Here is a 17,588-nt window from a genome sequence, read left to right as displayed (position 1 = left end):
CTGACTGTGCTGCTTGTTGCACCGCTGTTTCTGGTTTGTGTACGGTAATGCAGTCGCAAGTGTTGTTGTCAGATGCCACATGCTGATGCCGCACACTGTGCGCGCTTCACGGATCAATGCGCGAAAGCAAATTACTTTTTTGCATGTCCGTGAAAATTAATTTGTCGCCGATTATTTATTGCTTTTCGATATTGTCCTTCACACGCCATTGTCCGTGCAGCGCACGTGTGTGGGTGCTTGTGTGCTAGTGAGTGTGCATGGAATTTGAATGCCGCTTGTTTGTATGAGACAGTGTGTGTGTCTTTATTTCACGCTTTTACAATACGCTTTCATTAATTACAAGAGCTGGCATGCAGAATACTACGCAGCGTTATTTAATATTATTTTATATTTATATATGTACATATATATAAGTATATAAATATATATTCTGTTAAACTCGTATGTACAAAATTAAATATTTAAAATAAAACCGAAAAAATTGAAAATTAATTGTGGCATGTTTAATTCGAATTTCTGTATTCACAAAAGCAAACTTAAATAAAAAAAAACTGCCTCGTTTCCATTTTATATTCCTTACCATGCCCAGCTTAGTATATTACACAAACCGTCTTCACACACGCTGCACAAACACAATGCTGTCGCTTCTGCTCTCTTTGCTGTGCCTCTTCCATGTACCGTTTGCTGTGTTGTGCCGCCTAAAATTATACCACATAAAATTTAATCATATTTTGTTTACTCGGCCCTTTCGCTGTTTGTGCTCGGCTGCCATTTTACCAGTTTCATTGCTACAGCCACTGTGCATTTCGGTTCGCCGCAGTCATGTTTACAGTGCCACATTCCTTTTCATCAGCTTCTGTTTTCATGAAAACCGTTTTACTAGCTTTATATTTCTCTATTTACTTTGTGGCTGTTGAAATGTTTTGCCGCATGCCGCGCGTGCACGTGTATGAGGTCATACACGAGCAGAACTATTCATGTGTCTCCTAAAAAATGGCTTTTTATCTGTCTTTAATGAAGCGATTTATTATATCTGATTTACCCTTGTATCCTTTTAAACAGAATTTTATTTTATTATTTTTCATATGTTTTTATTATGTGCTTGCTGTTGGCCTGTACTTTTATAACTGTTTAGCTTATGTATATGTGTTTTTTGGTGACCAGTTCCAATGGACACAAAAGTGTCCATTTAATATTTTCATGCTAGTTTGAAGGCAAAGGGGACTGCTCGCTCCACACAAATAGCTGCAAAGTGGTGTGAGTTGCATGTTCTTTTCTGATTCATTCCCGACATATTTCGGATTCTTCTTATATGTCGTTGCTTTATGTAGAATGCGTTAAAACAGTTATAACGGGTTGTCAAAAAAGTCTTGCGGTATTTTTATTGAATTTTTTTTTATTGAAATGAATTTTTGATGACTCATGCCCAGCTCTTGACCGATGCTACGGCTGCTACTATGCCGGTCTCTATCGACCAATTCAGCGATTTTATCGACGACAGGCCTGCCGGAGCGTGGCGCATCTTCGACCACCTCTACACCAGAACGAAAACGTTGAAACCATCGTTGTGCGGTGGAAATGGAAATTGTATCGGGTCCATAAACTGCACAAATTTTATTGGCGGCTTGAGATGCATTTTTGCCTCTACCGTAGTAGTACTGTAAAGTATGCCGTATTTTCTCTTTATTTTGCTCCATGTTTGCGACGCTATAACTCAGGAACGACTTAAAAGAAACGACAATCAATCAAACACGTGTTAGCGCGTGAAATGAGCTTTCCAAAAAGGTATAGCATGACCCGATGCGACGAATAAAACTAGAACTACGCGCTTTCAGCGCCAACTAGCGAAAATACCGCAAGACTTTTTTGACAACCTATTATTTAAAAGTTGAAGTACTCAAAAAAGTCTCAGACAGTTTTTTTGTCTTGGCGCTGGAATTTGTATAGAAAGATCCTATACTTAGGAGCACCCAGCTACCTGCTTATGTAAAAATCAGCATTGAGAGATCATCTCACCAAAGAATATTCTGGGACTTTTCAGATGCAAGGAAAAATTCTTAACACGAAAAAGGCATCTATTACACGGAATCAAAAATCCCATTGCCGAAGAATTTTATTGCGATGTTTAAAACCCTTAATACAAAAGTAAAAAACACAAGTATTTATAAAATCCCAATTCTATTCCATTAAATATATAAGAATATCTGCAAATTAAACATCTAACATTTCCATTACTTATTTAATGTCCTTGCCTTTCAACGATCTGGCTACATCGGAGCACGTCGATACGATCAGCAAGCCAATCTTCGTTTCCGTACAACCAAATCTTTTTTGAACACAATAAATGATATCGGAGACCTTCGCAAAATCCAATGACGGCTTCGACAGACGATCCGGGCAAGAGAATGCGTTCGATAGTCTGCTGAGCGTGTGGGTGGCCAAAGTCTGCTGGTCGAATATCAAAGTCAAGAGCATACGTGTGGCAACTGCAGCGTTTAACCATTGTATCCCCTCAAACTCCTTCTTTGCCACAATTGTGCCGTTTGGTCCAATCATGACTATGTTTTCAGTGGAGACTGTTGCTTTGAGCACTCGATATTTTTCCACCATGCTGCTTCGTTCATAATTTATTGCTACTGTGCCTTTGGAACCATTCATACGGGCTTCGTATTCGCGGCGACATAACAACTCGTTTTTAGTTATGAAGCGGCTATCAAATGACCTGTCATACAATTCACATGGTTGGATTTGGACATTTGCTGACATGATAATGTTTTCAGCACTCAAACGGGCTTCGTATTTGATCAAGCGTACAGCATCCAAAAGGACTTCGTATTCACGGCGACTTATCGATTGAGTTCTAGTTCGTGAGATTTGCACTTTTCCTAACATGATGATATTTTCAGTGTGTGAATTCGTGAGATGTTGACACGTTAGAAGATTTTGCGAGTATGTAAGGGAAATGCAAAGGACGTCATGTTTTATGCTATAAATACAGGTCGAACGTACGCACAGCTGGTATTGTTTTGAGTTCTTTGTAATTGTTTTGCCCTTCGAAATAAGGTCTCTTCATCAGCAGTCGTTCAGGTAGCTTAGAGCAATAATTGTTTTTCTTTTCAATTATCTGACCTTGGAGTAAAAAAAGGCTTTAGGAACAGCTTTTTTAACTTCGTGTCTTGTCTCATGATCAAAGGCGTTAAATGTATATTTTGACCTCTTTTGTTTTAAAGAAAGTTGGGCCAATATTTACAAAGTATTTTCCAATGAAAAAGCTTTCAGCCTTAAATTTCCACAAAAATAAGACAAAAAATATTATCAGCAAAAAATATATCGAGTTAATGAAAATGTAGTTACTTTTGTGTTTTGTCTAAAGTCGGGTTACTCTAAAATGAGATAAGTTTTTAGTAAAATTTATATTAAGAAGGATTTCAAATTTATAACAATATGAGTTTCTAAGCACGACTATCAACAAATATATTGGGTAGTCGAAAAATTATTTTCATATTTTGTCAATAGATGTCGTTGCAGTCGTATATCTCCAGTGCTACTAATCACATTGTGACATACGATGTAGTGTTGGAAAGGTGAAACCTTAGGCTTCATTTAACCAAAAAAAAAATGAAATTCAGGAAAGTTGAAAAAAGTTACAGCTGTTCAGAAATGAGTGAAAATAATGAAGAAATTCGATATTTTTAAATTTTTTTATTAACTGAAGAATGCCACGCAAGCCATCAATGGAATTTGTGAAGTTTACGGAGACGATGCTATATCAGTTCGTGTAGCACAACAATAGTTCGCTCGTTTCCGTTCTGAAAATTTCGAAATGAAAGATGAACCTCGCTCTAGTCGACCTATCGTTGAAAAAGTCGATGAAGTTATGGAAAAGATTGACCAAGACCGTCACATAAGTAGCCACGACATCGGTAAAGAGCTTAACATTCATCATCAAACCGGGTTTGAATCATTTAAAAAATGCAGGCTATAAAAAGAAGCTCGATTTTTGGGTATCACATGAATTGTCTGTGAAAAATTTAATGGAACATCTGCGATTCCTTCCTGAAACGAAATGAAATCGAACCATTTCGGAAGCGAATGGTGACAGGAGACGAAAAGTGAATCAAATAAAGTGTGAAAAAGATCATGGTCCAAACGTGCTGAAGCTCAACAAATGTTCGCAAAACCAGGATTGACGCCTCGAAAGGTTATGCTGAGTGTTTGGTGGGATTGGAAAGGAGTCATCCACTATGAGCTGCTCCAGCCTGATCAAACGATTGATTCAACATTTCGCTGTCAAAAACTGATGACAGAACGGACAGAACTGATCAACAGAAAGGGCTTCGTCTTCCATCAGAACTCCCTTAAATATATATTTTTTAGAGCTACAGGTAGACGTTGGATAAAATACTCTCTGAAAATATTTCTGAAATATTTTGCTAAACTCAATTGTCACCCTTTATTCTTGGTAGGAGCTAAGAATTAAAGAAATCGGTCCATACGTTCCGAGAATGTAATTAGTTCGCAATATATGAATAAGTTTTTTAGATCGGACCACTGTAGTAGTAGCTGCCACACAAACCGACCTAACACAATCAAGTTTATTTTTATGGAAACTTTTTTATTTGTAAATGATATTTAGCTTCAGAGCAATCAAAGTTGCCGTATGTTTTTTTTTTTTTGTAATTTTTTTTGTTGTTTGTTTACAAAACAAAAATACACGAATTTAGTCCTCACAAGGACGCCATATGAAACCCCGCCCATTCAGCAACGCCGCTCAAGCAGCTACAAATAATTTTCCGAGTGACTTTTACTTTTTTGACTATTTCATACGTTTTTCCAGTCTTCTAAGTACTCACATAATTATCACTAACTACACATACATTTCGCATATGCGGCTTTTCATGCGAAGAATCACAAGAATCACAGTAAAAAACATACAAAAGCGCCATGTAACTACTCTCTTGAGTGTAATTAACATTAAGAGCTTTAGATAAGATTAGTTGAGGTAGTTGAGTCTTCTCCAGAATATAAATGCGCATTCATACTAATGCGCCGCGCACACAGTCAACGACACACATTCACACATACACATAAATAAATAAACATTGCGCATGCAGGTTGTTGGCTGAAGAATCCATCTCGGCATCTAGTGCCTAAAAGTATGCAATCGTCGTGGCTGCCTGCGAGCGCAGCTTATTAAATGCTGACGAGTTTTCGTCGAGCGCTTTCTGCCGTTTCGGCTACGCGGTCTAAGCGGTTTCACTGCTCACACATGCACGTATCTACTTATGTGTGTGTGGGTATGTGAGTATGTGCATGCAAGTGTGTTGGTGTGTGCGGAGGCTCTTTATGCAGCCCACCTATTCAAATGAATGCTTTCACCGCATTCTCTAACAGCCTTAAAAGCTGCATTTATGCCTGTGAATATGCATACATACATGTGTGTGTGTGTGGTGCACTTGTATAAAGCGTGCAACGAGCTAAACGCTGTTGATTCTATGGCATTCATTGCTTGCTCTAACCGGCACAAATGCGGAAACGTTTGTTTGCTCTTCTTCTGTAGTGAAAACATGCCTGCTTGTGTGTGTGTGGGTGTGTTTGTGTGGCGCGCCTATGCATATGCAATAAATTGTTGTAAATTAATTTATTCAACTTCTAAATGAATTGCTTTTTTGCAGCGTCTCTTGGTGTTGTTGCAGCTGCAAGTTGTTCATGTGTGCCCACTTGCTCACACACACACACACACATGCATATGAGTAAATTTGCACTTGTATAGACATGCTCGCCTAAAAGCGCAATATGTTGATGTAATAAATATGCAAATTGACACAAGTCGGTGTCGTTCGGCTCGGCTCGGCTGGCGGCCAAGGAGCGCGGCGTGCTGCTACGAGTGTTTGCATGTTGCGGCAGCTGTTGCCTTAAAGCCGTCGGGCGAGTGATACTTTAATTGCCAGTGTGATTTTCTCGTGCAATTCTCAGTTATTTAGTGCAACAAATGCAAAATAAAGCTTATTTAGTCCGCATACGCACGTCACGTCTCCAAATAGTCACTTCATTGTTGCAATATTTAGTGCTGTTATCAATTATCAGCTCTTCACAGCTTGTGCAGTGAGCATTTTAAATTGAGTTGTCTGAAATTTAATTAAACTTTACAAAAGCCGATTGCCTGTCAAAAGTGAAATGTTGACTTATCCTGGCTCGACTGCAGCATAAATGGATTTGACAAGCTCTTGCCATTAATATGTCACTTAAAGTTGTTAGTATTTATACTATATTTTATAAAAGCTTTTAGTAAATTTCATATAACACTTCAAAATCTGTTTTTAACAAAGTCAAATTGCTTATCATTTTGTTTGAATAGATTTTTTAATAATCACTTACCTCAACTTAGAACTCGCTTGTCAATATTTTTTAGTAAATCGGCTAATGGTTTAAGCTGCAAGGAAAGAATTGGTATTGTTAGAAATTAAATAATTATTTTGTTACAATATTAGTCTAAGAGACCAATGAAGAGCTTTTTTTAAGATTTGTGAATTTTTTATTGAAAATTAGAGCTTTTTCCGATATTAGGTCAATATTAGGGTTAAAACTAAAAATTTATATTAGCAAAAATACTAAGTTTTTGTGACATAACCAAATTTAGTGCAAAAAATCTTGGTTAACATAAAAATAAAAAACCCAAAATGGCTTATGTGAATTTTTAACAAAAATTTCGAGGTTATGTGAAGAAATCCTCTATACAAAAGTTATAGATCATTTCAATACCTACAACGTTACCACATAACTTTTTTCTGTAGCACTGGTAGTTTTGGCGGAAATCGAGAAAACCCGTTTTTATACCTAAAAAATTTAGCTACACCTCTCTCCTGCCTTTTCGATATCTAAGATTGCTACTGAGTTATTTTCCTTTCATGTTTGTTGTTTTTCCTTTAGTTTCCGATGGGTTTTAACTTACTATGAACCTATTTTTTTTAATTACTTTCGAAGGTTTTTGAACAAGGCTGAAGCTTTTAGAATATTAGATTTGGAGCACTTGAAGTTACGTATACCACATGTACCACACATGAGAAAAACTTCGAGCATTTTAACTGGTATTAAGAAGTACTTAAACACGTGAGGGTCTCCTAGAACATATTTTAGTGGGAATTTTATAGTTAAAAGGCCATTATAGAACTGCTTTACATATTTTCAAAAAAGACGTTACATGTAAGATTTAATATGCCCTTAATCTCTACATTTTTGCTCTCAAACTTGAAAGAGGCCGAACTTAGCCATATAAACCATTTGTATGGAGGATATTTTATACAAGAGTTGAAAGTGAAGGCATACTTCCTCAGTAAGTGACAAAAAATTGAAGCTGAATGAGAAGATGACTATTGCTGATCTTTTTTGAAATGATAGATCAGATTTTCTTAAGATTCAAAAAGAAACAAAAAAATTCTTCAAAAGTATTGGGCAAATAGATTGTGACAAAAAAGGACCCGAAAATTAATAATAAAACGCAAAATATTTAAATATTCATTAATATTTATTTTGTTGCCTTTAAAGTAATCCCCACACCACAATCTGGTGAAAACGGTAGTTGAGCGATGGTTCATTTTTGGCTTTAACTTCGGTTACAATCGTGACTCGGTGCGATGCTGCATTATCATCGTGTAAAATCCATGAATGGTTCTTCCACAATTCCGGCCGTTTTCGACAGAGAATTCCTTATTGAAAGTATGTTCCTTCGGATAGAATTCATGATTCATCAAACAACGAATATCCAAAAAAAAACAATGAACATCACCTAGATTTTTGAATGGCTTTGGCGTGTTTTTTTTGGTTTCGGCTCGTTTTTTTCCCTCCATTTCGATGTTGGTTGACTTGTTTGCATGTTCAACTCATTAATCCATTTCTCATTAACAGTTGTAATTCTCTTCTTAAATGTGGGATCGAAATTAACACCATACCAGTACACCCTATGAAAAAATTCGGCTTTATCGAGACGAATCGAGCAAGAACGCTTGTTTATACCCAAAATGCTCACCAAAATCATTCGAATAGATTCGCGAAAGATTTTGAGCTTTCTAATCATTGCCTGACGACTTTCAAGCACCATAAACTTCGCTTTTTTTATATTTTCATCGGTTGAAGAGGTCGAAGGTCGGCCAGAAAAAGGCAAGTCTTTGAAGGTCGTAAGCTTGTATTTTTGATAAAACTGAATCACAGTAAGCCTTTTGCTATATTGGCAATGGTTTTCCGCATTGAAATATGGTGAGAAATACAAAATTTGAGGCAAGATTCACAGATCGCGCTCATACTTGAGATAGTAATTAAGAAAAGTGAAACTACGAACCTCATAGAAATTTATATGAAGCTATTTAATGCTTAATATTAGGTACTTAATTTGAACATTGATTTTTGAGAACTTGTTTTTTAATTAATCTCTCCAGCGTATGTATTAGGAATGGTCAAAAAAATTCTATATGAGACCATTTTTGTAGAGCAGTATATTTGGTACAAAGCTATGAGCTTTCCGATTTAAATGATTTTCTTTGAGTTATAAATTCCATAAGCAAAAATGAGATTTCAGCTGTTAATAGCTTCTCAACGGTTAAATTTACGAAAAAATTATACGAGGCCTTTTTGTGAAGCATTAAACTTCCTACAAAATCTATGAAACGAGATCCCATTTCAAGTAGTAGGAAGCGAAATATTCTCTCTCTGATAATATGAAACAAGAAAAAAACGCTAACTTCGGCTACACCGAAGCTAATATACCCTTAACACATGCATTTCTTTCAGTAACTATGTGTCCAGTTTGTATGGAAGCTATATGCTATAGTAATCCGATCTTAAGTTTTTCTGGCGAGTGTTTGTGAAAATATACTCGTTTACATATGTATTATTAAATAAAATACTATTAATTCATTTATTACTATATTTTCGTACAATAGTTTACACATATTTTATTATCGCATGAATCAACAATAATTCTTGCTTATCGGCGCGTCGCAATCACAATCTAACCTCATATTGCGCCACAAAGTTTATGGCGTTAATATTTCCACAGCACTTTCACCGCAGCACAACCGCACACTCAGCCACCCAGTAACACGAAGCATTCACAACAGAGTTTCCTACACAATTCATAAATAGTGCAGGCAGTATTTGTTGGCATGGTTGGCCTTTCCTCAGTCCCTCTGGTGCTGCGCTCGTTCTCGGCGTAATTGCCCCAACAATATTGCCACAGTGTTGATTTTTGCACTGTTCTACTCCACTTTCGATTCCGTTGGGGTTGCCACTCAGTTCACTCGCCTCACACGCCCCACTAGCTCCATCCGTACAGCGAAGTTGTGTTGTTGGCATGCCACGTCATCGGCGAGGCGACGGCCAGCAGCGCTTAACAAATACAAATACAATAATAACTAGCAATGACTAAAACAATGGTCAATTGGTGGCGCTTCACCACTTGTGCGCTTGTTGCTCTCATTATTCCGTGTAGCGCCTGCAACAACAACAAGAGCAGCAGCGTCGCTTTTTGTCGCCACTTTTACAATTTTTCTGTCTAAGCGTATTCTCTGCCATTCGCTTGATCCTTGTTCTAATGGCCGCTTTCGCGGCAGCAACAGACGACAAATGAAAAGTGCAACAACAAAAATGGTGAAAGAAAATACAGAAAAGGAATGAAATAGTGTAATGAATAGCCATGGCGGCAGAAATGAATTTATTGTTTTTATCGTCGCGCAATTTCCAGTCCCACTGCTTGCCCCAGCCCCGAGTGTCTCGAGCACGAAAGTGATGTCACCTTTGCCAAGGGCGCACAAGTGGTCAGCAACACCACGAACTGCAAAATGCCGAAGTGGCGACGGAGCGGTGGGGCGAAGCGCTCACTGTGTTCTCAAAGAATTGCATGTGAAAGAGAAATGCCCGAAACAGAAAAGCCATTTGCGGCTGGGAAAGGGATCGCACCCTGCATCAATAATCTGTTAATTGGGGCTGCGAGGTTGTGACGTGTTCAGAAATTGATAAATGCGTTCTTGGAATGTAGCAACGTGCCAGTAAGACTTTTATTTAAAATAAATGGTTTATAGCATTAATTTATATATTTAGTTGTGATTTATAATAAGCTTTAGAGATTATACATTTTGAGTGATTTGGAGAGTTTAAGGTGCTTTTATACATGATACCCTCGATATTGGTAGTTATTGTCATTTAAGCTAACGAGGCGGCATATAGGCCCAAATACATAGAAGAAATGATGAAAAGTTGAACTTTGAAAACTCGGTTTCGAATATTTTATTCCGGAATTTATTGAACGGCCTCAAATACTTTTACTTTGTACAAGACTGAGAATGTTGAACATAACAAGTTGTGGTCGCATAATCCAAATCATTCGCGGGTTTACAGAGTTTGTCCGGAAAGTAATAGGATTGAATCGATTTAAAAATACTTTGCTTATTCTTCCGGTCTTCATAAACTGAAGGCATACTCCGGAATAGCCTTGAGAGCTACGTAGATCCCCTTTCATCAGCCTTTTCATGCAAGACCTTTTCTTAGGTGCAAGGCTGCGAAAAAGTTGACCCTCCGAAAAGGCTTGGTGCCACCAAAACACATCACTTCCTGCTAAAACAACATCTGAGTAAGACTGCTTGATGATATCAAACGTCCTGCCGCAGATTTATCGAGTTTCACACCGAATTTAATAGCATACCTCTGCTCAAACGAGAGCTGCATTTTCGGCTTGCACTACTCAGAGAAACACGTCGCGCGAAAATGTTCGTCCTGACTATCCAGGTGCTCGAAGACAACTGACCAGGAACGCTCTCTACCTAATGCAGTCGATGCGCGTACGATCCGAATTACAGTCGCGGCAGAAGAAAATCAGTCCTTTTACTTTCCGGAGAAACCCTGTATATTTCAAACCCATTGTGTATTTGTTCTAGTTGGACCTATGTAGTTTTCAAAAGAGTTTTTTTTTTATGATTTAAACACAGAGACTTTACTAACAATGCATTATTAGACTCAAACTCAGACTCTACCTAGTACATATACCATAAATAGAGGTTTTAAGTTGGCCCTAAAGAGTATGTATAAATGATCAAAGTGAAGAGCTGAGCTGGTTCAGCCATGTTCGTCTCCATATACCCAAATTAGTCTTTCAGTTTTGAGATATCGGTGTGAAATTTTGTACACGTCCTTTACTTCGCTGTTCATTGTTATACTCATTTATGCCATAAGAAATACAGCTATGCACCTTCCGTGAAGTCAAATTTAACGTTTTTTTATCTTATTTATCAGATTTTCACTACTCTCAGCCCATTGTGCGCGTTGCCATTGACGACGTTCAGTCAACCGTAAGCCACAAAAAAAGTTTTAATTATTTTGCATGCGAACAATTTGCCATGCAATTTGACTTTGCACTATAATCGCAACAAGAACAACAACAACAATAATAGTAGTAACAATAACAACACAAATACCATAATAACCAGTAAGTCAAAACAATGGAGGCGCCAATGTAAAACAAAACTGGCAACTATGATGAAGATAACAATTTTGCCAACAACTATGCGCTTGTTGTTGTTGTTACACTTGCCGTTGGAAAGTTTCGCCTTGCACTGCGGTTATGCCACAACAATTCCACCAATACAGTGGACAACTGCCAGGAAACAGAAATTGTTGGCAACACTTAACACGCCAAGCGCCATCAGCAAGCGGTCATCAATGAAGGCAAAAACAACAACAACAGTGCAAGCATATAAACCACTTTGGTGGGGAGCAGGGGGTTAGCGCGAGAGGGTGTTGCCAGTGCAGCACGTATGAAAGTTATGAGCGGCTGGGCGGTCTTTCCAAGGAGAGTCGGGTGCATGCGAGGATTGGTGCCGCCACACCACTCAGCCCAACAACGATAAATACATCCATGCAAATATGTATGTGGTGCAAACAAAAAGTGCACGTACTAAGTTGTTGCAACATGCCACATGTGTGTGTTTGTGTTTGTGCATTTGTTTGTCCTTTTGCCACAACGATCTGGGTTATTGGAACAGGAAGGTGAGACCAACAAATATGCAAGGCAACAACAACAACAAAGCAGAGCAAAACAAAGCAGCGAAACACAGCAAAACGGGCAATCGGTTGCTGGCCATTGAAAGTCACTTCCATTTGACTGTGAATATTCATTTGTCGGTGTTAGTGCTCACAAACAAACACACACTCACATGTACACTAATGCAGGTTTTGATTTCAAAACTATGAATGCATAACTTTTTGCAATGCAAATAACTCATTTTTCAAGCGGCGGAAAGGATTTATTAGCAAGTGCCATGCATCGCTGCCGCCGATTCTATTTTTCCACCGGCAAATCAACCATTCATTTATTCACACAAATTTGCATGGAAATCCCCGCTTTATTGGCAAACACTCCGCGAAAGTGAAAGCTCAAATTACACCCACACAAGCGCTCAATTTAATAGCGACGCGCTTGAACAGTGGAGGTGTCGAGGCAAAAGTGTGTCGGTTGGCGAAAATAAATAATATTTTGGCCACTTTTGACGCTGTGCCGCTGTGGCGCTTTGACAAATTTCATCTTTCGATATGAGTCAGCAACATCTGCGCACCTGTCAGAGGCGACGGCTGCTGCTGACACACCGCCGATAAGCGTTCGCATTCACAAACGATCTGAGCAATGCTTTGTTCAATTTTGACCTCATTGCGCTCGAAAGTAGTTGCCTCTTGTGGCAAAACAATTAAATGCTTTTGTGCGAAAACAAAAAAAATATTTACTTCTTTTCACTTTTAATCCAAAAATAGTTGAAGCGTGTTAAAAAAATCCGTTAGTTGCAGTGTATAATGGAGTTAACTCTAATTTTATTTATCACTAAACGTTAAGAAGATTCATTTGGAATATTTTGTTCTCGTCCACTGCTAATGATTACTCTCAGCGATTTTACAAATTTTAATTACTCGCTCTCAGAGCAAGTGGAGGCAACTGTGAGCATTTTGTAAAAGATACTCTGTTAGACAAATATAAGAGTACAGCAAATGTCACTTTTATACTCTCCGCTCAGCGAAAAACGCGATCGCTGTATAAAATGCGGAGCGTTATTTGCGTATAACTGTAGTTTTATATGCGGAATCTTTCACAAGTTGATTTATATTGAATTGTACTAAAATAAGTATATACATATTTATTTGGATAGACATATTTTCACCTATAATAAGTATTAGCGTTGAACTGAATACAAAAATGCTTCTAAATCAATGCAAAAATGCAATTCCATTCGCCGATTTGGCCGGAAGACCTTGAAATTCGCAAATATAAACATACATACAAACATATCCGTATTTTTATACGAGTAGAAACGTCATATATTGCAAGTTAAGTTATGTATACATATATAATAAACTATATAAATATAAACTTCATGTACATATATGAGAAAAATATATAATATACTTAAGAATATAAATTGTGCGTATTAACATCAAGTAATCGACGATTTCGATAGTAAATTTTATAATATGTACATACAGTGGACATAAAGTATAAACACTGTTCTATGTGTTCGACACGTTCGTAAAATGGATAAATTTTGTTTTTTTCTATCCATTTCATGATATGTATATTTAGCATTAAATATAGCATATCAAAATTTTTTTTTTACACAAATAAAAAAAATTTAAGTTAAAGCAATGAGCATTTTATATCAAAAAAGTTTACGTATATAAAGTTTATATAAATCAAAAGTAATTTACTTTTAACGGGTTTTGAATTTTGTTTTATTTTTGTCCCTAGGCATCGTTTTAATAAATTAATTTCTAATTTTTCCAAATATTTTGACCCATTAAGTCCAAAATCCAGCTTTTTTCCTTATTTTGAAAAATAAATGTTTTCGAATACGGTTTCTTTACTTCCTCAGAATTTCAAAAAGGAAATTTTATATTGACCTAATTTTTTTATTTCCATAACAAAATTCATGACAAGATCTTTGTGTTTTATTCGTTATCCTGAAATAGAAATGGCTGTCTATTAAAACTATTTAACCAACTAGTTTAAATCTTTTTCTTAAAATGCTCAGATACACATGCAGTATATTTTTGAAATGTACACAAAAAATAAAGTCCCCAAACAGTACGACGTTGAAGAGTGCTGATTATCATTCGCGCGTCGTCAAAATCATACATATATAAGGTTAATTTCGATTTGCTAAACAATATTTAAACATAATAGTATTGGTTTTAAAACTTTGTTCATAATTTTTAAATTCAATAAATTTTCTTCGAATAGATCACGAAAAGTGTGGAGAAAGATAATGAATTGGTCGCAAACACAATGTATTGCCAATGGTAGAGCACTGTTTGTTATGGTTTGCGGGTGTATGGATGCATCTAAGTTGGACATTTGGAATTAGTCATGGATAAGCAATGTATCTGAACATTTTAGCAAAAATTTAAATTTTAAGTGTGCTTAAATCGGCTGACATCAAAAACCAATTTCCACGGATACCGACCCAAAATACATGTTTGAGTTGTACTTGAATGGTTGTTATGGAAATAAAAATAACTCCATAGGCCCGCATACTGGACATTAATCCTCAAAATATTGGTTGAAAACTCACGAATCGAATCTATGCTCTAAGCGACGGGACATTATTGTGGTGCAAAATATCGAAATAATTCTAGTTGTCGGCTACAACGATGATCTATTCAACAAAATGTAGGCCAAAAACCGTTAAAAGTATTGAATTACTTTTGTTTTAAAACATTCATAAGTGTACGTAAACTTTTTTGATATGGATTAGGCACATTTTTAGCTTTAGCATTAATTTTTTTTATTTGTGTAAGAAAAAAACAAATATTTTGATATGCTATATTTAATGTTAAATATACATATTTTGAAATGGATAGAAAAAACCACAAAATTTATTAATTTTGAAACAAATAAACGTGTCGAAATTTAATAGAACTAGGTGTATGTAAACTTTATTGGTCCACTGTACATATTGCATGAGATAAATCTGTATGTGTTCCTTCGTAATGAAACCAGTTTCTGTTGAAGTTCGAACAGACGTTTCGTGTGACTTGTGATTCCCCAGCTGTTGATGACGACTTTTGCGTTCAATGAATGTCAATGCGGTTTTAAGTTTGTATATACAGGATTATGCTTGTTTTTCGCTTGAACTTTCTTTTGTTTTTTCTAAGAAAAGTTTTAATAAATTAATTTTAATTTCTTCCAAAGAGTCTGATAACAACCAAAATGCTTATTTTCCAGAATATGAAAAAATAAAGTGCACAATACTATTTCTTTACTTCCTCAAATTTCAAAAAAAAAAATTTTATATTGACAATTTTTAGCTAAGAAAATATCTATGACAATTTTGGTACTTATTCGTTCCCAGAAATTCTATATTTCTGTCTCGAAAACTATTGAACGAATAGTTAAATTTTTTGATTGTGCTAACATCAGTTTCTATGTACAAATACCGGAAAGTCCCAAAAGACGACGTTGCAGTCGATATTTCTCGCAAAATCCTACAATATTTACATTTCGATTTACTACTATGAGCATAATAGTAATAGTCATACTTTGTTCATAATTTTTAAATTCATACTATTTTCTTCAAAATCTATGTCGTCTCCCTCAAAGTAATCCCCATTGGCCACAACACACTTATGCCAACGTTTCTTCCAATCTTGTTAAAGTCAATTACTGGAATAGTCTTCAATGCGGGTAGCGATTCACGTTTGATAACTTCAATTGACTCAAAACGGTTTCCACGGAGCGGTCGTTTGAGTTGAGTTGAGTCACATGGAACTAAAAAAGGCGCATACGGCTCGATATTGGTTGAAAACTCACGAAGAATCTATGCTGTATGCGACGGTACATTATTGTGGTGCAAAAACGAAAAGTTGTCGGCTGATTATTCCGGCTTCTTTTTTTGAATAGTTTCGTGAAAACAACGCATTGCACACAGAGAGTATTTCTTGTTAACAGTTTGGCCTATCGAAAGGAGTACGGAGTACACTACATCTCGACAATCGAAGAAAACTGTCAACATAACCTTGATTTTTGACCTACTTTGACGTGGTTTTTTCGGCTTCTGCTTACGATTGTCACGATTTTCGGTCGATTGATGCTTTCACTTCTCTTAGGCTCAAATGATCTTTCAAAATGATTTTCACTAATCCTTTCGATATTACAACGATGCCAGATAGATCTCTGACTGTTAATCGTTTATTCTCAGGCACCAATTATTTTATTTTATTGCAGTGCTGATCGTCAGTGGTTGTTATTGGAGTTCAAGTTTAGTGGAGAAAGTCCTATTTTGCATTTAGCAGACAGTCTTCATTAAAATTTGTGAAATATATTTTTATGTCCCGTAATCCCAGTTAAATTATCAGCATGATGATCGAGGTAGATTTAATCCGTGTGTCTGTATATATGCGATACTGAGCGACTAGTTTTTGAAATATTGCTCTGGAATTTTGCACACATTCTTTTCACCTCAATATACTGCTTATTTGTGGAAAACACCGATACCCTAGTATTAGCTGCCATACAAACGGAATGATCGCAATAAAGTGCGTGTATGAACAGTAATTTCATTTCACCAGATATATTCATGAAATTTGGATTGCAATATTGTTCAGTCAGTCCCTATAGCATATAGCTGCCATACAAACTGACTAATCAATTTAAGTTCTTGTAAAAAAACTTATTTATAAGATATATATAATTTGGTTCCTTAGTGTAAAATAAATGATAGAAGGAAAGCACAGAATACTTCCAATTTAGATAATCAGGCTTCAACGCTGCATATAATTAAGTTTTTAATTTATTTGGGAATTAAGAGATTTTATTAAAACCTTTTAAAAGAAAAATTTATTTGGCAAAGGTGCTATATAAAATAAATTTTTACGATTATAGTTTACATCTCACATATAACGTCGCCGACAACTGTTAGCTTCAAAAACTTTCTACATATAGTAAGTAGCAGTACTCACTCACTCGTCAATCCATCTTATAAAGATGCTCAAAAGATTAACAACGAAAGTTCGTTCAGATTAACTTTTCCTCTTCAACATCTTCATTTCAAAGCGATTTCTAATTTTCTAAGTATGATTTACTTCGCAGCGCTCCAATTGCCGCCGTCAAGAGTAATGATTAGTTAGATTAATTTTATTGCTTCGCTAATGATGACAGCATTGATCTCCATAATAAAGCTATAAGTAATCCAAGTACACGTCACACACACACACATCTACACACTCAAATTTACATAGAATACAATGCGTGGCAGTTCACAACGAATCAACGAGTGTCTGGCGAGTGCGCTCCCCTCCCTGCACTCATGCACGACACTTGCCACGCTTCGCATTGTGTGCCATTTGTAATAGAACCAGCCGCTGGCAGCGCCCCTTCCACTCCCCCCCATTATGAGCACTCTTGACAGGCGCACAACAGAGGCTGGATGGAGCAGAACAAATTGTGATGATAGCGATTATGCTTGAGTGATAAGCGTGTTGCATAGCCGTAATGTTGTTGTTGTTGTGGCTGTTGTTGTTGCTATTGCCTCTGCGCCTATTATTGTGTTCGTTTTTGATGT

General features: G+C 36.5%; 1 protein-coding gene across 4 annotated transcripts in view; it reads right to left on the bottom strand.

The window, feature by feature from the left end:
• LOC126760390 (loricrin) overlaps positions 1-17,588 on the bottom strand; it is a 77,933-nt gene that overhangs the window by 45,247 nt on the left and 15,098 nt on the right. For 3 of the 4 annotated variants that reach the window (XM_050475984.1, XM_050475988.1, XM_050475986.1), the window contains one exon: positions 6,379-6,433. The exons of the other annotated variant lie outside the window; for it this stretch is intronic. The gene's annotated coding sequence lies outside the window, so the exon portion shown is untranslated. The remainder of the gene's footprint in view (positions 1-6,378; positions 6,434-17,588) is intronic. 4 annotated transcript variants of the gene reach the window in all.

Source organism: Bactrocera neohumeralis, chromosome 5, assembly GCF_024586455.1.
Source record: "Bactrocera neohumeralis isolate Rockhampton chromosome 5, APGP_CSIRO_Bneo_wtdbg2-racon-allhic-juicebox.fasta_v2, whole genome shotgun sequence".
Classification (NCBI taxonomy): domain Eukaryota; kingdom Metazoa; phylum Arthropoda; class Insecta; order Diptera; family Tephritidae; genus Bactrocera; species Bactrocera neohumeralis.
The sequence above is the reverse complement of the archived record's forward strand: the minus strand, read 5'-3'. Positions and strand labels throughout refer to the sequence as shown.